The 21,955-nt window shown below is 49.0% G+C and overlaps 1 protein-coding gene across 3 annotated transcripts in view; it reads left to right on the top strand.

Annotated features, from left to right (window-relative positions):
• GDPD5 (glycerophosphodiester phosphodiesterase domain containing 5) overlaps positions 1–21,955 on the top strand; it is a 194,276-nt gene that overhangs the window by 2,858 nt on the left and 169,463 nt on the right. The window lies entirely within an intron of this gene.

The following is a 21,955-nucleotide window of genomic DNA, read 5'->3' as shown; positions in this document are numbered from 1 at the left end:
CACTGAGAGTGTTGGGGTTGGACATGGATGGGCACTTAGGGCTCCTCCTGAACGCGGTTTTCCTACAAGCATGGGGTGGAGGAACATTGAGATGCTGGTCTGAAGCTCCTTTTCCTTGAGAAGATGCATCTAAAGGGGCCATACTTCTGTCCACAAGCCCTTTATTGAGGTGCTTTGGCACCTTCTTGCTGATATCGAGATGAAATGATGGGATCCACCTGGCAGCCACTTGGCTGTGGCCATAAAGAGGCTTCGTTAGGCTGCAGCAGCTGCTAATTATTCTTCAAGGAGACCAAGTGGTGGGGGAAAGAGGTGACTGTGGGAGTTTATCCTTGTGCAGAAGAATAACAAGCGCTGCTGGTGTGAGGAGGCTGTAGCTGCTTTGGGCTTTGCTGTTGCGGGGTGAGTGGTGTCTCTTGGCTTCTTCCCCTCATAGCGGGCTGTTTGCTCCCCAAAAATCACTGCCTGGAGCTGAGCGTGAAGCTGAGCAGTTCCTTCTGCTCAGGAGAGGGCAGTGTCACACCAAAGAGCTGCTTCCATGCTAAAATCTGCGTGGAGATGGTAACCTCTGCCAACCCAGGGGTCCAGGAGGGTCTTGTAGGGGTGTGATATCCTGTATCCGTGTGGGACCCAGGCACTTCTTCTTCCCCAGGCAAAATATTCCCCCTTCCAGCTCTGCTTTCCCTGCCCCTGGATGCGCTGCTGGCGTCCAACAGACCTTTGTAGGAATAATCTAAGTGCGATGCTGGGAAAAGGGATTTAAGAGACTGTTTATAGCGGTTGCTTTTTCCTGCCAGCTCCTCTATAAACAGTGATTAGGTACAGCTACTTTAATGCATGTCTTGACTTTCAGGGGCCAGGGGGGGTTGGGGTGGGGGGGAACAAAGCTGTGTGCTGGTGTTTGGCTTTGCTGCTTTTTCCTCTTTAGCTAACCGCTGTCTTCTCCCCACTTCCTCCAAAAACACCCGCAGATACTGCCTGAATTTTTGGTTAAATAGACTTGCTCAATAACCTGAAAAAAAAAAGCCTTATTTTTATACGTAATTAAATATTTGTAGATGATTTCTGCCAAGGAGTGGTTTCAAGGTACAGCATGTTCCCCTGAAGGGTATTCAAACAAGGACCTTCTTGGGTGGCAATAGGGAATTTTTCCATGCTCATGCCTATCTCGATGCATCGTGTGTTTTCACATACTGAATCCATTACACATTGTGATTGAGCTCTGTCTCTTTTCCCTGCCTGGGCTTTGGGCAGGATCAGCTTTATGAAAAACATTTCCTTTGTGAATATTATTTTTTTTTTTGCACTGATTTTTTTTTTTTTTTGGTAGCTCCAGGTATTGCTGAAATGGGCTGGTATTTCCCCTCTCCCCCCCCCAATGGATGAAGGGTGGGAATGGGATGGGGGCAAATAGAACCTCACTTGGGGTGATGCACAAATTTGGGTATCTGCTCCATCACCGGGCTCCTACATCTGTGCAGAGTCCTGCTGGCGGCTAATCTCTTCCTTGGAAATAGCTTGTACTCGTTTTAATGTAATTCCTTAGTCATGACAAAATTGAATTCTCCTGCTCCCTAACCGCCGTGTCCTCTGTGTCACCAGCTGCTCAGGAGCCGGGCTTTCTGGGAGGCTTTGCCTGGTGCTTGGGGTTCAGGCTGCTGGATCCTGGAGGGCTTGGAGGTGACGGACCGTAAGGTTATGCTCTTCTTGTCTGGGAATGCTCAAAAAGATGTGTTTCACTTTCAGATTTACCATGTAGCGCTGTGCTAAAGCAGAGTTTTAACTTGAGCTTTTCCCCTTAAAGCAAGCTTGCCTTTAATTTTTAATTATTTATTTTTTTAAACTCCTGCCGTGTCTCTTAAAACGTTGCTGTAACTTGTACGATTTCTTTATGAATGTCTGGTCCCTGTGCTTTGCTTCCCTTTTCCCCCCACCCCTGGCCTTGGTGAGCTGAAATGAAACTTCTCCCTCCCCCAGCCTGTGGTTAGATGCAGAAATATTCTGGTCGCCCGCCGCTTTTAGCTGTGCCGCGTTTCAGGTTCACGTTTGCACAGGTTGCTCAGGGAAAGCATCTTGTGTCTGACTTAAATAGCACAAGGTGAAACCAGCGTTTCCCTTAATAGGTATTTTGGGTGTAGCGTTTAAAAAGATGTAATGGACTGCCTGTACCCTTCAGTGGCCAAGAGTTCTTCTGAGCCGCTCTAATAGAGTATCTCTTGGGTCACTTATCGCGTATTGATGAGTCTCTTGAGTTGACAGTCGCCTAATCATAAATCAAATGGCCTGAGTCTAAAATCAAGTCAATGGTCTGCAGAACTGCAGCAAAATAAATAAAAAGTATTACATTTTCAGACTTGGAGATGGTGACAGCCCTGTGGCCAATGGCTGGGACTTGGTGCCCGAAGGTCGCGGGGTGGCGGGTGGTGCACCGAGTGCTCCATCAGGTTCTTGGGAAGTACGTCTAATCCTGGAGCAGGTCACTTAAGATCTTGGAGAGGATTTGAGGCTTGTGTCTAGGCTTGCTGTCTTCCTAAATTGCCTAGGACCTTGACAGGAGGGCGGAAACCTGGTGTTAAAGGGCAAGGCTTGGCCCCTCCAAGGTGTCCCTTGTGTGTGACCCCACCTCAAAGGCATGGTGCTGACTGCAGAGCTCTTTTCTGAGCAAAACCTTGGAGGATGGTGGCAAAACTGGGATATATTCAGGGTTGTGCCTCAAGTGCCCTGCCCAGTGCTCTTCCATCATGCTGCCAGGGGGCAAGGTGGGGCTGGGGGCTTTCCAAGTCATGCTAACTGGAGGTGCTACTGGTTGTCCAAACCCTGTCTCTGAGATGGATAGAGAGAGGGTTTAGGCTTGTTTACAGGGATTTATCATGGTGGTGAGGTCACTCCATGATATACGGGTGGATTTTGTTGTGTGTTTGTTGTGTTTGGTTTTTTTGGGTTTGTTTTTTTTTTTTGCCAAGAGGTAATTAATGCTTTCCTTGGGATTAAAGTATTTCCTGCGTGCCTCAGCTGTTGATGTAGGGAGGAGTCATCCAACCCTTTGACCTTTCTTGGAGATGAAAAAGGCTTTGTGGAGAAGGTAAGAAGTGTATGTTCAAAACCAGTGTGTCTCTTTCTTACTCAACGACTTTCTTGTATGTAGAAGCCCCAGAAAGGATGTTTCTTGAGGCTGTCAAGTAGGTGATGTTTTGTAGGCAGTCACCCGATACAGCAGTGATTATGTTTGCAGGTATTGCGGGAATTTTGGTGCCAGTCTACTTACTAATTATTCATGCGTCTTCTTGATGAGACTTTAAACTGTCAGTCAAACCTATTGCAGTTTGAAATCCAGCAAACGAGCAGCGCCTGTGTCCCGGTCTGGGTGTCCAGGCAGAAATCCACCTGCTTTTTGGGCTGTGATTTCTCCATCCATGGCCAGGAGCTGGCTGTTGGAGCTTAGAGATCTGCACCGTAATAATGGCCGAACAGTCCTTGTAATCTGTGGATGGTTTGGGGCTTGTTAGGAGACCTGGAATTCCTCAAGTCAGGAGGGAAGGCGAGACCTACAGCTTCTCAAAATGCCTATTTTTAGATCCGTTCCTGTTCATGTGTGAATTATGTTTATCATAAAGGATTGCTCTGCACTTAGTACACTGAACTTGTAAGCCCTGTTTTCCAGCTCTTGCACATATACCAAAACGCCTGCCAAAAATATGTGTATGTTAGTGCCTCATTTTTCCCTATGCTGACAGGCTGGGTCTCATGAGCTCCCAAAACGCTTGCTATATTGCATTTGATGCTCTGTAAATACATAGCGGTGGGTGGCTCTTATTTTAGGAGCGAGTTATCCCCCTGCTCGGGCTTTGGCGTTGGCTTCAAAACTTGCTGGTGTCCGCCAGGCTCCAAGCCTCTCGCGGTTGTGCTTGTCTTCTCCTCTGTCTCTGCTCCTGCCTGAGACCCGGAGGCAGAACCCGTGTTAAAAACGAAGCAGCTAAACTCATCTTTAGCTCCGAGTTAATCACTGAAATGCAGTGTGCTTGCAGTCCTCATTAAAAGCCTAATTTAAAGTGCAAGGTTGACAGCTTGGCTGGAGATACTTTCCCTTATCACAAGTGTTTCCTAATCTGTCTCCTTGGTGTAAGGATTTCTTTTTTTTTTTTTTTTGTTTGGATCTCCAGGCTCTTGCTCTTGGAGAGCTATACATTAAAGGAATGCAGCGTACTTGTCGCTGAGACAGCTGTATGTGTTAAAATGTTAATGTGATGGGAGTAAATGTGCTCTGGTGTCTCTTATGCTGTCAGGAGAGCCTTTGTGCCTCACAAGGTCACGCCGCTGTGTAGACGCGTGTTCCTGAAACACAAACAGTGCGGGTTCTCCTTATACAGCTTTGCTCTGCAAAGGAAAATAAAGGTGCTTGTGGGATTATAGCAACGGAGCTGCTGTCCCTGAAAACACAGGCAGGAGTGGTGCGGCTGAAGGCCAGTGCCTGAGGAAGCGTCCTTCTTTGCCTTTGTACCCGGGCAAATATCAGCCCTGCAATGTGCTGTGGTTTTGGCTTTGGTCCTGAGCTTGCATGGGGGTGGGAGGAATAACATGGGCAACGAGGGGCTCAGAACCTGCTCTGTGGTTTGTTAGAGCTCTGGAGCTGGAAGGGAGTCTCTGGATGCAAGAGGGTCTCTGTGCCTTTGGTGCCCACTATTCCTGACAAACCCTTCTGAGGAGGGTGGGCATCTCCTGCCCAGGAGCTGTGCTGGAGGCAGGAACCTGTTCAGCTTCCCAGCTGTTGTTGACAGGCCCAATGCTCCCAACTTGGGAGTCTTTAAAGAAATTAATAGTCCACCCAGAGCTGCTTGCATTTGGTGACTAGGATTTAGCATCTACCAACCTTTTTCTTCTGCTGTATTTAAGGCAAAGAAGTCTTTTACTGGAGCAAGCTGGAAGCTCTGAGCATTGTCTGAAGAGAGATGGACCTATCTGGTAATGCAGCTCCTTTAACTCAGTGTAGCCTGGAAAATTGTTCTCCTTGTTGGAGGGTGAGAGTGCTGGGGAGAAGGTGGGCAGTGCCACCAGGATGGAGGTAACCAGCATGGGAAACCTGGGTGCAATCGTGTCTTTGCTATACCCCAGCGTCCTGCAAAGCTGTCATGCCTGCTGGCACCTGTGGCACTGGGGGACATAGTCATAGGAAGGTTAGAGTTGGAAGGGACCTTAAAGGTCATCTAGTTCCAACCCCCTGCCCTGGGCAGGGACACCTCCCACCAGACCAGGCTGCTCAAAGCCCTGTCCAACCTGGCCTTGAACACTTCATGCTTGATACTTGCTTGGGGGGTGGCACAGATCAATATATTTCTTTGGGCAGTGAAGATGACCACAAAGCAGCTGTTAAATATTCTCTTTTTAAGGCAAGAAAAACATGGCAGGGGTTGCTGTGACCACCTGCCATGGCTCAATGGATACCAGTAACTGACCCCACGTGGACTAATGAAGTGGACAGGGGATCGCAGCACAGGCCAGAGCACCCCACCAGCAACTGGGGGAAGTGGGAGCCTTTTACTGTGTTTTCCGTCTTGCCAGGGGAGATTAAAATACATGGCCTCTGGCTAGGAGCTGTCAGAGCTCTTGGGGCAATATGCCCACCCAGATCAAATCTGAACATCCCCTATTTGTTTCCCCCAAAAGAAAAGGCATGGGGTGCCAGCTGTTGTTCTTGAATACAAGGTCGATTCATCCAGTTTTGGGTTTCCAACCTTCAAAACCTGCAGTGGGTCTGTAATGCAACTCCAGCTCTGCCAAAAGCTGCTGCGGATTGGAAATAATGCTCTTTGTTTAGGGGTCACCTCCGCGGAGGTGTTGCAAACAGCTTGCCGGCTGCAGTCCATCTGCCGGGCTGGGAAAGCTTTTGGTGCAGGTTGATCTCAGACCATGCTTGGCTCAATACTGACATCCTGGGAAGCCTTAATGATGCTGGTGACCTGCCCTGGTGTCACCTGGGGCGGGGTGATAAATGCCTTTGCAGGTGGATGGGCCCTTCTGGTTGGGGGTGAGGGAGGTCGGCCGGTTAATAGCAAGGCTGGATTTGAGCCCGTGACCTGAAGGCAAAGGTTCCTGCTGGGCTGAAAAAGCCCTCGTGGTTTTTATCGTCTTGATGTGCTAAACGCTGCTGTTTATGGTGGGGAATGTGATTAGTTAGCAGGAACGAAGCCTGCGAGTTTGCTGTGAAGCTGTAACCTGACGTCCAGACTTTCTTAGAGATATCCTGCGGTGAAGAGCTATAGATCCACTTCGAAGAGCAGAATAAGCTTAAACAAGGGGGGATCTTCTATATTTCTAAAAGTGTCGGCTTATAATGTTAAAACCCTTCTATTGCAAGTCCTTAAATCCAAGCTTCTCGGGTAATAATCTGGTTGTACTGAGTGCTGTATTGGACCCATGAGACCATCACTTATGCTCTCTTGGCTTCTTCCCCACCCCCAGCTCAGGGAAAATACCGGCTTTTCCTGCTGTTTCGCTGAAATTTGTAGTTCAGCTGTGCGTTCCCAGGAGGGAAATAGCTGGACCACTGGCATGAGGTCTGGAGTCTGCTCTGCTCCTCTCCTTGAGCAATTTGTGGGCTGGATGTCGGGCTGTCCTTGCTGGGGGCTGTGGCGCTTCTGGGGGTATGTGGGGTGAGGAGCAGGGAGCCCCCGAGGTCATGAGCTTGGGCAAACGGAGTCAAAAGACACCGTGTCCACTGGTATTTCTGCACCTTCCCTTCCCAAGCGTTACGTGCTTCTCCCTATCTCTGCTGATATTTGTAATAGTGATAAGAAAGGCTCTGTAACAAGTGTGCTCTGCGGCTGATAAAACTCGCTGTGCGCAAGAGCTGTTCCAGCTGAGAGCTTATCAGTGCTATTAAAACTTTAACGATCAGCAAGGCTTGAGACGTGGGGGTGTCTCGGGTCCTTTAGCAGCAGGGAAACATCCAACGAGGAATCGTGCTGGAAGTGCTGCTTCTCTGTAAGTCCCTCTAAGTGCCTTTTTTTTTTTTTTGTATATAAAGCAAACAATTTGGGGAATGAGGCTTGTAAACTGGTCAAGCATGTGTCTTAAATGGAGATGGCTGCTTACTGCGCTGTACGGTTGTGTGTGTAATGAGCTGGCTGGTGCTTAATGAAGGTGGTAGCTGGTCTCAATGGGGACTGAATTAAATTGAGGGATCCACCTTCTTGCGTCTCACCAGGCTGCTCTTTGCTTGGAGAAAGAGCTCCTGGTGCTTTTGTGCAGGGAGGGTTGTTCTCCCAACTTGGTTTGATGCTCCTCAAGGGCACTGACCTCTGCAAGGATGGTGAAAACATGGGTTGAAGCTGGTAAAGGGTACAGTGGCGTGGACCCTGGCCAGGAATCACCTGGCTCCCACCTTGGTTTGGAAGAGCATAATTCCCAGGATCTCCCATGTGTTCCTTGAATGTGCCAAGAGGAGGCTGCTGGCATTTGAGTGTGGGGATCTCTTTGTCCTCCTCAAATTTAGGCAGCTGACTTCATGCTTGTGCAGACATCTCCATCCTCTTGGGATCTGCAACTTTGAGCCTTCTCCAGTGGCTAGGTGCCCAGACCTTCTCTCTAAAAGTGTCAATACAGTTTATTTTCATGTGCAAAACTCCCCAGGAGGGAGACATGGTGATACCTGTTTTACAGGAGAGTGGTGTGATCGTTGCTTAGAAATTTTCTTTTCCCTTTTGGCATGAGGAAATGAAAACGTTCCTTTCCAGCCTCTGCAAAAGCTCCTTTCCCAGCAGGGATGGAGCCTGGAGGTTGAAGCCAGACAGTCAAGGACCGGAATAGGGAGCCTGTTTCTTTGACTGCTCCTCCTAGGAAGTGGAGGCAGGGTGGGAAGGTACTTTGCTTGTTTGCTTCCCTGTTTTTCAAATCACATTAATCAAAAGAAGCGTGGGCAGCAGGGCGAGGGGGGGGAATTCTGCCCCTCTGCTCTGGGGAGACCCCCCTGCAGTGCTGCCTCCAGCTCTGGGGCCTCAGCACAGGAGAGACACGGAGCTGTTGGAGCGGGGCCAGGGGAGGCCCTGGAGATGCTGGGAGGGCTGGAGCCCCTCTGCTGGGAGGACGGGCTGAGAGAGTTGGGGGGGTTCAGCCTGGAGAAGAGAAGGCTCCGCGGAGACCTCAGAGCCCCTTCCAGTCCCTCAAGGGTCTCCAGGAAAGCTGGGGAGGGACTCTGGATGAGGGAGGGGAGCCATGGGACGAGGGGGAAGGGTTTTCCACTGCAAGAGGGGAGATTGAGCTGAGATCTGAGGCAGAAATTCTTGGCTGTGAGGGCGGTGAGCCCCTGGCCCAGGTTGCCCAGAGAAGCTGTGGCTGCCCCATCCCTGGAGGGGTTCAAGGCCAGGTTGGCCGGGGCTTGGAGCAACCTGGTCTGGTGGGAGGTGTCCCTGCCCAGGGCAGCAGGGTGGAACTGGATGATCTTTTAGGTCCCTTCTAACTTGAACCATTCTATGATTCTAAATGTACAGAAAGTCATGGGAAAGGAGAGTCATACCTGAGGTTCACCTGCTGCTGGCTGTGGCAGGAAGATCCTTCTGTGTTGCTGTCCTCTTGCTTTTGTTGTGCACACAACGCAAATCAGTCCTGGTTCTTGCCGTGTGTGTTAGGCTGTCCTGCTCTTGAAGACTTTATTTTTATCTCAGTTTTAGAATAGCTTGATTTCCTTTTCTGTTGTACTGTTGTGCTGTGTGGGGCTCTCCAGAAGGGCGTGAAGAAGGCTGGTTTGAACCAACTGGTGTCATGGCAGGAGATAGAAGAGGGAGGAAGCTGGGAGTTGGCAAGAGTGATGCTTGCTGTAGTCTGGCAGAAATACGCCTGCCTTCCGCAAATCACCACTCCGGGGTTGAGCTGGCCCAGCCAGGGTTGGTCCGAGGAGCGTCAGGCCTGGCTGTGCCGCAGATAGTAGGAGCTGTTGGAAGAGATGGCTTTTGACAAAAGTGGGAGCAAACGCTTGTTGCCATTACACGCCGCTGTGCGCAAGGTCAGCCTGACCGTCTGGTTCCCAAATTGGGCAGTCGGGTTCGCTTTTTCAGCAAACGCTTGCTGCTGTTCAGCCATGTAATCAGCTAATGGGACTTCACACAGCATCCAGTGTTTCTAACTTGGCTCTGTGATAGTAACTTAATCCAAAAAAGCCAGAGTTAAGATAAGTGGAACTATGAGTTCCTGGGGCTATACAATTCCAGTACCGCATGAAGCAAAGCCATCTGAATTCTACCAGAATTGATACACTGATCTTTATATCTGAATTGACTCAAAATGTTGTGAAGCTGGGGAGAAAGAGCATCTGTTGGTGCTTATTATGACTCAAACACCTTTGCTTAAGGCAGTGTCTCCTGTGAAATTTCTCTTGTTTAAATACCGCAGTCAGAAAACGCAAACCAGCCTTTTGCATTGAGGGAAGGTGGTTGCAGTTTTTTCAAATCTTCTTTTTACCTGGATTGCTGCGAACTGGATCCATGACCCATTTCATATGTTTTAGAAGAAGTTTTCCGCTTCAAGTTGGAAGCGAACTACAAATGTGGTAGAGCCTGGAGTTAGGTCAAAGAGGAAGAGAAAATAAGCGCATGGCGGTAGGAGGAGGCAGCAAGCACATCTTAAATCCTCTTATGTGTGTACCATCTTCCCTCTGTGAGGGGTACTTCAGACTCTGGAATCAAATCGGGACCTCAGCCCAATTTACTTGCTCACGTGATTTTTTTTTCCTCAACCCTTTATTAGTCTCCTTAAGATAAATACTTAAAAAGGGTTCTGGAGTCCCAGGAGGAGCACTTGGTGGAAAGCTCTTGTTCGAGTGTTACTCTTTCATGGGAGTGCCCTGGTTCTTGGTCAAGAAGCCGGATTTCGCATCCTGATTCTCCCCCTCTACTCCACTCTGGGGAGATCCCACCTGCAGTACTGTGTCCAGCTTTGGAGTCCTCAGCACAAAAAGGGCATGGACCTGTTGGAGCGGGGCCAGAGGAGGCCCTGGAGATGCTGGGAGGGCTGGAGCCCCTCTGCTGGGAGGACAGGCTGAGTGAGTTCAGCCTGGAGAAGAGAAGGCTCCGCGGAGACCTTGGAGCCCCTTCCAGTCCCTCAGGAGGCTCCGGGAAAGCTGTGGAGGGACTCTGGATGAGGGAGGGAAGCCGTAGGACGAGGGGGAAGGGTTTTCCACTGCAAGAGGGGAAGATTGAGCTGAGATCTGAGGCAGAAATTCTTTGCTGTGAGGGTGGTGAGCCCCTGGCCCAGGTTGCCCAGAGAAGCTGTGGCTGCCCCATCCCTGGAGGGGTTCAAGGCCAGGTTGGACGGGGCTTGGAGCAACCTGGTCTGGTGGGAGGTGTCCCTGCCCAGGGTGGAACTGGATGATCTTTAAGGTCCCTTCCAACCCAAACCATTCTGTGATTCTCCTTGTACATGTCTCAGCTCAGCCACTATTGGTTTCTGCTGGCTAGTTTTTGCCTAGCAGCCATAAAACTTATTGCTGTGTTTCAGCATTGCCTGAAGCTGATGAGATGTTCTGCCCCCAAACTGGCCATTTTTGATGACGGATCCCATATGTTTGATTCCGAAAGGCTGGCTTTTTTTTTTCTTTTGGAAGAAAAGGTATAAGATAAATATTGCCTAAAACACTTGTGGCTGTCAGCTCTACTGAGCCAGCTCTTGGACAGGGGTGTGAGTAAAAACCCTGTTATGTCTCATGCACCATCAGGTTTAATGCTTGCTAAATGGCAGAGCTGTCGAGCAAAAAGCATTGGGCTGAGGCAATGTAGCTGCTATTAAAAAAATAAATATCGCTGCAAGTGGCTGAGCTTTGAAATAAATTGTGCTGCGCCTGTTTGGTGAGGGGATATATAGGGACTGCTGGGGTGTCTGGATTCCCCTCAGGGCTCATTGCCATGTTGAGAGATTTGGGAATTTAAGAAGGCAACAGCTACCTGCCTGAGGGGAAGACCTTGTGTCCCAGTAGTAATAAATCCTAATCGTCTCCTTGCCATGAAACATGAGGCCTGTATTTAAGTAATTTTCTTGTGATAGAGTTGAAACCAGCTACAGAGTTTGAAATTCTAACTCTTTTTTTTTTTCCATGTTGTGAATGATGGACAAAGTAGGGGGTGCCACTTGTCTTGCTTTCATAGAAGAACTGTAGAACGCTGAAAGATCTTGGTGTCATGGTGGCGTAGGCTTAGTGAAGATTTGTATGTCACTGCCATCCTGGAGCTCTCACAGAATCACAGAATGGCAGGGTTGGAAGGGACCTCTGGAGATCACCCACTCCAACCCCCCTGGGCCAGAGTAGGGTCACCTACAGCAGGTTGCACAGGAACGCGTCCAGGCGGGTTTTGAATGTCTCCAGAGTTGGAGACTCCACCACCTCTCTGGGCAGCCTGTGCCAGGGCTCTGCCACCCTCACAGGAAAGAAGTTCCTCCTCATGTTGAGATGGAACTTCCTATGGTCAAGTTTGTGCCTGTTACCTCTTGTCCTGTCACTGGGCACCACAGAAAAGAGCCTGGCCCCATCCTCCTGACACCCACCCTTTAAGTATTTATAAGTGTTGATAAGATCCCTCCTCAGTTGTCTTTTTTCCAGACCGAAGAGACCCAAGTCCGTCAGCCTTTCTTCACAAGAGAGGTGTTCCAGTCCCCTCAGCATCTTGGCAGCCCTTTGCTGTCCCCTCTCCAGCAGTTCCCTGTCCTTCTGGAACCAGGGAGCTCAGAAGCGGCCACAGTTTTCTTTCCCCAAAGTTTGCAGGATGCTTTAACCCTCTCCCTCATGTGCCATCCTTATGCCCTCCCCATGCCCATCTCAGGTGATTGAGGTCTATTCAAGCTGATGTGTTTTGCTCTTGGAGTGCTTCAGTTGTGCCCTGTCACACTTCAGCTTAGGTAGAAAGGGCTTATATTTAAGAAATTATTTTTTGTGTGTAGTTTTTATTTTCTTTTCTCCTGGAAGTTACTTTGCAGAGCAAGAGTGTTTGACTGGAAGGATGAGCAGGACTTGCCTGAAGGAACCACCCCATAAAAATGGCTTGGCCTTGATTTTCCCTTGTCCCCTCCTTATCCCTTTCTCCTGTGCAGCTCCAGTCATGTTTGGTTCTAGGGCGTTTGCTTTGAGCATCATGGGATCGTAGGAGGCAGAACTTCACCCTTTGGGTGTAGGTGGCTGGTGTCCTGTGCCCAGCTGCGTCCCTGCTGGATGCTCTCTGACTGCGATGTGGTCACCTCTGCTTGCATTGACCCCACAGAGAAAATGGCAGCAGGGGGCAACTGGTGGTCCCTGGACTCTTAGGGGCTGCTGTGCCTCTTCCATGAGCTTGAGCAGATGCATGGTGCGTCGTCAGTTAGCAGTGAAGGAGAAAGCAGAAATGTTGGTTGGTCTGTCCGTGGCTGGGAGCATCTACTACAGCTTCAGGGATACTGTCTGGTGGGTCTGAGGTCTCGCTTCTGCCTGAGAGCCTGTCCCACATTGGTTCACCTCAGCGATGTTGTGTGCAGCCTGAAGTCCCAAGAGCAAATCTTTCTCCTCCCTTGGCCATGCAAGAGATGCTTGCTTGCAGGAACTGGTGAACTCTGGGTCCTTCCTCTCCAGCAAGATGAAGGTATCTGAAATTTATTGTCTCTAGAGAAGAGGGTTTAGTTCTTGCTTGTGCCATCTACCTCCTGTTTCACGCTGGGAATGCTGAAGGACATTTTTTTTTTTAATCCTGCCTTTTAATTTAAGAATCAATTGAACTATTGGCTATTTCTCCTCAGATACTGTGAGGCAGCCATGAAGCTGTGGGTTGATGCTCTGGTGGTGACTCTGTGTGACGGATATCTGAGGTATTGGGTGATGATTTGGGCTCATCCATCTGCTTTGTGCACACATCCTCAGTGGTTTTGGTCACGGACATAAGTGTCTTTCCTTGTTCTGCGACTGCAAAATAAAGGACCTGGCACTACCTTGGTAGGGCAGGATGAGGATGTGAAGACTTGGATACTGTAGGAAGGGAGGTAGGTATGTAGTTTTTTCCTTCCTTGAGGAATAGTCCCATGAATGCAACTTCCTGGGGTGATGGTCTTTGGCCAATTGTGCTTCTGACACAACTGCTCTGCAGACATGTCTGATGGTATCAAAAATTGTTTCATGTGAGGGGTCATGTTTCTGCTATCCCCATGCAACCAGGTCTTGGACATACCTGGGATGGGAGAGGCACCAGGAGGACCTGGCGTGAGCCACCTCTTTCTCTGAGGTTTGCCTTTTGGAAGGTCAAGACCGTTGATCCTCAGTTGGAGATTGGTGTTAGTAGCCTGTATAAACCATTTGCGGGATCGGTGTTATCACAGGAGTATTTGTGCACCGCTCTCATACGTTCACCCGGGGAAGTGATGCAAACAAGCTGTCGAGCATCAAGGGAAAAGGGTTTTTCCTGGAAAGCAGCTCCCCTTGGGTGGGCTGCTCAGCCTTTTCCCACTGTGACACTGTTAGTCTGAGCTAGTCAACTCCACTTTTCAGGTGCCTGCTCTAACGAGTGGGAATACAGCTCCAATGATGTTTTCAGAGTATTTTTAGCAGGTTGACTGGAGGGAGGGTGACAGCCCATCCAGCAGAGCTGCAGCTCACTGTTGGCAGCACTTCAAATGCGTGGTGGGTGCCTTTTTGGATGCAGACAGGTGCCACCCTCAACCACGCAGCACCCCGTTTTCTCTCTGTCAGGGGGTGAGATGCTCAAACTGAATCTACCTGAGTATCTTGTACCCCTGAGCTTGTGATGAAGCTGGGATTCAAATCCTTGTCCTGCGACCCCTGTCCCCAAATGCTTTGTGTGTGCCCTCTGCAGTTAGGCTTTCCTCCTGCAGTGGGCAACAACATTCTCCAAGAGCTGCCATGGAGAACTTGAAGGCAATGGTTGAGGAACCCTGCAGAAGGAGCTGGGTGGCCTCTGTGGGGAGGGAGGTGACTTGTTAGAGGTTTGTCTTTGTTGATGGCCTGGTTAGGGTGGGCAACACCTGCATGAAGCAGGCATGCTTTCCTCTTGCAGTGGGCAACAATGTTCTCCAAGAGCTGCCATGGAGAACTTGAAGGCAATAGTTGAGGAACTCTGCAGAAGGAGCTGGGTGGCCTCTGTGGGGAGGGATATGACCTGATGGATGTTTGTCCTTGGTGATGGCCTGGTTAGGGTGTGCAACACCTGCATGAAGATGGTGAGACGTGCCTGAGGGGGGGGGAATTTTTGGGGGGTGGTGCAGGCTGAGATGGGAGAGAGGGTCTGGAAAATGTTGTGTTGATGACTTTGTCTGGCTCCAACATTTTAGTACGTAGTTCTTGCTCTGTTACAGTAATAACCTCAGCGTAATGTCACTGTTTCACGTGAGCGGTGATACTGGTCCACTGGAGGACCATGGCCACTAGAAATGGAGTATGTGGAATGGGATAAGAAAAGGGAATCTGCAATAAACTTTCCTCCTTCCCTTTTCCTTTCTAACAGGTTTTTCTCCAGTGCGATAGCGAAATGATGAACACTTAATTTGTGATATTTTTTCTTTTTTTCTTTTTGGCCCAGTGATGGATGGTAACTAGATACTATAAATACTTTCAGCTTTGGACACAACCTGCCATAAATAGCTGGGAGCTCTGTAGGGGCTGATACTTGGCGAAAGGCTCCGCTCGCTTTATCCTGAGCGTGCCAATGGGCTGAGGTCACGGAGCATCTTTGGAGCCAGCGGGATGTGAAGGTGGTGATGGGGAAACCTTCCTGCTGCTGCGGCAGTGACACAGGGACTGTTTTATCACCTTGCGGGATGCTCACCGTGGTGTGTTTTGCAGCTAGAAACCATTACCTGAGCATTGCTGCTTTTCATCCTGATGGCCGAGTACTTTTTGGTACCCTGGGGCTGGACTGAGAACACGATGAAGGTCTTCAAACCCAGGCAGCTCCCTGAGAAAGCAGCTTGTAATAATTTAGGTGTGTAGAGGAGGCATCTGTCCCAGTAACTGTGGATCATCTGGGGTGGGAGTAAAATCCCCGTCTTGTGGGTCTGATTACAGGACTGGGAACTATCTTTAGCTGCTTCCCCCCCCCCGAAAGGCATTTGCACATGGCGCAGAAGTGTCTGGCAGCTGAACCTGTCTCTGCTGCACCCCCACCAGCCTGGTTTAAAGAGACTCCGTGGGTTGCTCTGAATAATTTGGGAGGAGGGCAGTAGGGAATGTGTTGGCTCTTTGCGTTCAATATGGAAACGGCGCTTTCCCGTGTGGGGGTGGGAATAAGTGGGGGATGTTGCTGGAGCTGATGAGCATGGGAGGTCTGCTTAGTTCTGGAGCTTCAGCTTTCCACTGGTGTTCTCAGGCTGATCTTAAGGTTGATGTTAAAGTGTAAAGCATCACTTTCATGGTGCTTAGTCACATGAAATAACCTCCCCACTCAAGGTGGGAACAACATGGGGGTTGCTTCAAATGGCATGACTTAATTGACTTAATTTCTCCAAACATTGTTGGTGAAAGGGTGGTTTTCAGATGAAACATGGGTCTTTTTAGGACGGCTCATGAGCTGTTATGGGATAAAACACAGAATACAGTGAAAAACTCATTTAATCAGGAGGGAGTTTGAGGCGGCTTTGTGCCCTGACTAAAGCTGGCAAGTCCGATTTCTGCTGAGCAGGGGATGTGAACCTGGTGAGTCTCCCCACTGCATAGTGGAAGCAGCACAATACCCATCGTTGTGAAATACAATGTGAAGCTGATGGGTGGGGTGAGATCGAGGTGAGGCATTACCAAGGAAATATTCCTTGTCCCTAAAGTATTTGGTCCATCACAGGAACAAGGAGAGAAGAAACTAAATCTTCTCTGAGTTGTCATCTTCCAAAGGGCTTTCTTGTGATGTGAGTTTATTTTCTGGCAAGCCGGGGACAGTAGTGGGATTTGTCTGCTATGAGATATGGGGAACTTTGTATGTTACTCAAACTTGTGGTTTTCTGGCAATATAGGAACTTGCGTTGCTGGTACATCAGGATCCTGGCCTTAATTGAGATTCATCATCCCTTGTACTGTAAGGCAGGATGCTTTGATGCTTCTCCTAGCCCTTACTCAGCAGGTGTTTTTAGTACCTTTACTTAGGTGTATATTCATAGAACATAGGATGCTGATGAGTAACTGAAAAGTAATTTCCAGTTCTCCTAAAAAAAATATGCCTTTACACGTGGAGGGGAGAGTGAGACAAGCTGCTCTTGGGGAAAGATTTGTTGCTAGATCCAAAGGTGATGCCTCTGTCCATCAGCAAGGACTTCTGGGCCAAATTGGGACCAACCTGGAGGCTGAAACTGGGTGGATACATGTCACAGCTCAGGTGTGTGGGCTGTGGATCTGAAACAGCTTCTGATATGGCATGGGATGCCCATCACCTGGTGGCACTGAAGCTCCCAGTGGCATCCAGACATGTGCAGACTGCCTGGGCAAGGGTTGTGTTCAGACCTTGTTCATCCTCGTTTTCCCCCAATCCTGCAGCCCTTGGAGAAGGGAATTGGTGCTCTGCTGGAGGGAGGACTCTGGTCTGTGATGACCTGCGAAGACCATTGTCTTCCCTCACAAAATGCTCATGCTTTTCAAAGCATGAGCCTGGTGTTGGTTTTGCTGTTGGCAGACTTGCACCCTTGAAGTCTCTGTAGATGCTGAGAAAGGGCTGGATTTCTCATAAAACCCTTTTCTGTGCAAACCACTACCTGCATGGGTGCAGTTGCACAGCAGTTACACGATGCTGCTTCATGCCTTATTCTACCAGTCAAGGGACAGACCTCCTGTCCATGTTGTCCCTCTGGTGCCCATCGTGCATGCGCTGCACTGGGGAAGGAATATCTTGCTATATAAGCAGGAACAAAACCTGGTAGAGATGTTTGTCCACCTAGGACTGTACCCGAGGGTATGAAGCTGTACAGCTCGCAGACCAAAGCCGATTCATGGGATGGTTAGAGATTTGAGCTGTTATTCTGCCTTGAAAGAGCTGAGCGTGCAACAAAACGTCCCGTGCAGCGTTTGCCTGGTGGAGCGGGGCTGAGGAAGATGCTGGTGAGCGTGGCGGTCTGGCTGGCCCCGTTCCTGCCTGCTGGCTGTAACGGTGAGAGTATTAAATCGCATCCAAGCTTGTCACTAAGTGCAATGACTCTGCAGTAATTCATTGGCCTCCTGGTGCTCGCTTTGGCAATGGGGTAACTTGGCTTCACTGCCTCTATTTATACAGCACAAATGGATTTGTCGCCCAATAGCATAATTGTACCGTTGAAGAAAATCACACTACTTATTTCCTGCCTGCATACCTGCTTCCTTGCTGTTTGCCTTTCTTTATTCCTCCAGCTCACTAATATTTTCATGCTGCCCCTCTGCTTTGAAGACTACAGATAGCGCTTGAGTCTTTTTAATCTCCTTTCTTCTTGGGTGCAAAGATCAAAGCTGCTGTGGCTTTTGCTTTCCCACCCTGGATATTGGCTGTGTATGGTAGCACCTCTGGCAAGGTTTTAATTTTTTTAATAGCAGTTAAAATTAAACCAAGCAATGAACGGAATTATGTATAGGTGGGATACCTGTCTGACTCTGATATAACTTATGAAACTTCAGTGTAGCACAAAATAGCTTTGGGAAGATCTGTCTCCTCCCAATTCTTTCCTGGGATGGTTGCATATTCCCCTTTACTGTAGGACTCCCACTTACTGATGCTACGCATGGCGTTGGACTTGCTGCATTGGTCTGGGCACTTAAATAGCATAAAGATATTGCCTTGCACCCAGCCCAGAATAAACTCTGAGCAAATCCAAGCACTAATTTTGGCATCACACACCTCTCCCCTCCGGGCGCGGGAGAGCTGTGCCGGGAGGCAGGGCAGCAGAGTCGCAGGTACTTAGCAGAGCGACCTCAGAGGAATCTTTATCTTGGTGGAAACAGATGGAGTTTGACTCGGTGTCAATTATGAGCCTAGAATAACTCAATTTTTACTGCAGAGGAAGTGGAAAGGTACAACGCTGCCACAGCCTGGATGCTGACAAGCAGGAATTGAGCTCGGAAGAGAGCTGTGGCTGGCACGTATGCTGATGATTTCCACACTCGAGAAGCTTGGCCACCAGAAGGAAACTGCACTTGTCATGTTTTGTATAGGCCTCTAAGTGCTAAGCAGGGCATTGTAAAGCATATTATTGAGCTGCGATGTGGTGACAGATCCCATAGCTGAAGGCTTCTCTCGGAGAAGGGATGTCACAGCTAGTGCACGAATGAGGATCTAAGGGATAAGAGCTTTAAAAGGACCCCTCTTCCCCTGTCACTTGCTCACTGTTCATGCACAATGCTTAGCCAGTTGTATATTTGGGAATGAGTATGGAAGTGGAACAGATTTCTTGTGGCTTTCTTGCTTTTTTGGTTTTTCTGCAGAGTTTGGCTGTTCTGTTCACCATTGTGCATTTTGGACAGGAGGTGCTGGGGTGCTCGGCCAGTCACTGCTGGCTCTACTCAGCCACTGTGTACCACTTCCCCTGTAATTTCCCATCTCTCCCCTTCTTCTCTGTGCTTGATACACAGGAGTTGATTTTGTGGAAGGGTCAAAGCTGGGCTTTGCAGAGCACCATTGTATCCAGGGCTTCCAGTAGTCACCTGGACTCCAGTGGTCTTCGGAGGCCTCAGCTTTGTGCCTGGATGGAGGTACACAATGCTTTGGGTCATGGTTAGATAGTGTCAATCCATCTACTTGATTGTATCATGGCCAAAAAAGCTGCCTGGTGCTATAGATCAAAGAGCAGTTCAAAGGGACCTTCTACATTAGTCTTTCATAGAATCTTCATGGTTGGAAAGGACCTTTGAGATCGAGTCTAACCATACACACACAAAAACAAACAAAACCCCCAAAACCCTACAATTTCTGCCACTAGAGCATGCCCTGAAGTGACAAATCTAGATGTTTCTTAAATACCTCCAGGGATGGTGACTCAACCACCTCCCTGGGCAGGCTGTTCCAGTGCCTGACCACTCTTGCAGTAAAGTAATTCTTCCTACTATCTAATCTAAACCTCCCCTGCCGCAGCTTCAGACCATTTCTGGTCTGGTCCTGTCATTATTCACCTGGGAGAAGAGGCCAACACCCACCTCTCTCCAACCTCCTTTCAGGGAGTTGTGGAGGGCAATGAGGTCTCCCCTCAGCCTCCTCTTCTCCAAGCTAAACATGCCCAGCTCCCTCAGCCTCTCCTCATATGACCTGGTCTCCAGACCCCTCCCCAGCCTGGTAGCTCTCCTCTGGACACGCTCCAGCACCTCAATGTCCCTCTTGTACAGAGAGGCCCAGAACTGAACACAGCGCTCGAGGTGAGACCTCACCAGTGCCGAGTACAGAGGCACCATCACTTCCCTGCTCCTGCTGGCCATGCTATTCCTGATACAAGCCAGAAGGCTGTTGGCCTTCTTGGCCACCTGGGCACACTGCTGGCTCCTCTTTGGGATGAGATGCAGGACACTGTGAGTGTTGTGTGTCTCCCAGTAGGATGAGTTTCCTATAGCTTCTGGGATCTGTCAGCTGTTCGTTAAACTATTGAAGAGCTGCTGCATCTGTTCCACAAGCCTCTGTGGGAAGGCTGGTTAAGGTCCTAGCACTTTTCCACCAGCATGTGGGGTTGAGCTGCTCACCAACTTTGTGTTAGTGGCTTGCTGATGTCTCCAGCTAAATTTGTATGGCTGGCTAAATTAACACCTACGCAATGACCTCTTGTCCCCTAAAATGGAAAACAAAACTGTGGTGCTACCTTAGGGAAGGAGGCATCATGCTGCAGCCATCCTCTTGGCTAGCAAAGATGCTCATGAAGGCACTGAGCTGAACACTTACCCTGCTCTGCAGCCTTTGGGGTGACTTTGACTCCAGAAAAACTGCAGCTTCAAAACTTGCCTCCCTCGAGCCTGTTGCCAAAGCCTTTATTTTATTTATCAACTGATTTTACTCATCTGGGGATGGGATTAAGTTCAGCCTTGGCTGGATCTGCTCCCTGAGCTGACTGTGTCTCCGCTTTGCACCCCTTTCCTTAGCGGTCCCCACTCTCCCTTGAATGGGGACCAAATATCTGAAAAGCCTGTTGAAGCTGTGGGCTGGAGAGTCTTGGGGAGGACATCTGTGCAAGCAGCCGTATCGCAATATAACTTTCTCTGTCCTGTGTGTGGATGCTGCTGCCTGTCCCTACCTGTACTTGTGGTGCTGGGCGCTGCTCAGCTCCCTGACATCTATGGACGGCTCATCGGCCAGGTCAAAAGTGGTGGAGGGGGGGTGAAATAAAGGCATGACTTGAACGTTGCTACCACGTGTAGCTGTCTCTTAAATGTCCCTTAATATGTTGCAAGTAACTCATTAAAGCCAGGTCTCTTGCGCCAGCAAGTGTGGGCCTCTCCTAAGCAACACTTGAAGTTTAACCCCAGTAGGCCTTGCTAGTGTTTGCCTTTTGCTTTAGAGGAAGGAAATGTGATCCTCATGTTTAGATCAAAGGGCATCTGGGCTTCCATTGACAAAAGTAAATTTGTAATGTGCTTAATGAAGCCTAAAAGATGTTTCAGATAATGGACAGAAAATACCTGCCTTTTAAAAACTTTCACCTCCCAAAGTTATTGCAAGACTTCCTGTTATTCTTAATAAAGGCTTTTTTTTTTTTTATTCTTTGAGCTTTCAGAGGAGAAAATGCCCTTGGAAAGCAGATGTCAGAGTGGAATCAAATGCTTCTTCCCTTAACATTTGGGTTGAAAGCGTTCCCTAGAAACCAGTCTCTGGCTCTGTGGGAGATGCCAGTGAAAGGCTGCAGGTCAAAGGGGTGGAGAGAATTTCCGAAACTTCACTTTGCTTTTCAAACTTTGGTTATCAGCCTCTCTAACCTGAGACCCGGGGAGTGTGTGTGCGTGCGTGTGTATGGGAAGCTGGTGACGCGATTCTTAAATTCTTCTAGAACTCACCCGTGTCACAAAACTCTTCCCTGACTTGGAGAGGTGGATTTGCAGAACAGCTTCCCAGGCAGGTCTGTCGCTCCTGTGTTTGAGTTGTGTGTCTGTGGTGCAGGAATAGGTTATAAATAAAACTGCCTGTTGGTAAGAGGGAGGTGGAGGAAGGAGGTCTCACGGCTGTGAACCCCGTGACTTAAAGACCAACTTAATGTCAAGCCTAACGTGAGCTGAGAAGATCTTTTGTTTTTAAAGGCAAGTGGTTTTTGTAGTTGCCTTTATGTGCAGGCGATCGAACACAGGGCTGCCCGAGCTCCTTCCTGCTCTTGTCTCGAGGTTTGAGAGACACCAGAGGCAGCTGGATGGATATCCCTGGTTTAAGAGAAAATAAAAGTGAAATAAGCCAAGGGCACACAAAAACAGTCCTCTTGGTCCTCAGCCCTGGCTGGATGCCATACTGTATTTGCTCTGGCAAGGTATGGAGTGAAATGGGGGATTACCTAGGACCTAAGAGAAGAAGGTGGTAATGTGGCTGATAGAAGGAACAGGAAGACCAAAAGTTAATATAGTTGTTTTCTACCAGCCTTTTGTGCTTTCAGTTTTGGGCTGAAATCTTGGAGAACTAGAAAAAACAAGAGGAAGGATTTTTATCATCACTTAGAGGTAAGGTGGCTTAGGTCTAATAACAGGACATCTCTCCATTGGTAGTGATGTGTTGAGGTGTGGCTGTGGGGCCTCAGCACTCCAGGTTTTGAGAGCCACTTGGACAAGCCTCGTGCGTGAATGGCTAATTAATCCCCTGTGCAGAGCTACTGTAGGGTGACATCTCAAGGGTCGTCTTGATACTGTGCTTCAGATACATCCCTCTCCTCGATGCTGCCAAAACAGCCTAGATAAGACCGCTCAGCTGGTGCCCTCTCCTCTGCTTAGTGGAAAGCTCATTTCCAGACTGTCTATAGGAACTTGTGAGAAGGTATCATTAAGGAAGGACTGGTGTCTGACCTCATATTGCTGCCGTAGCATTGAAGCACGCAGATTATTTGT

This window comes from Chroicocephalus ridibundus, chromosome 1 (genome assembly GCF_963924245.1).
Source record: "Chroicocephalus ridibundus chromosome 1, bChrRid1.1, whole genome shotgun sequence".
NCBI classification, from domain to species: domain Eukaryota; kingdom Metazoa; phylum Chordata; class Aves; order Charadriiformes; family Laridae; genus Chroicocephalus; species Chroicocephalus ridibundus.
The sequence above is the reverse complement of the archived record's forward strand: the minus strand, read 5'-3'. Positions and strand labels throughout refer to the sequence as shown.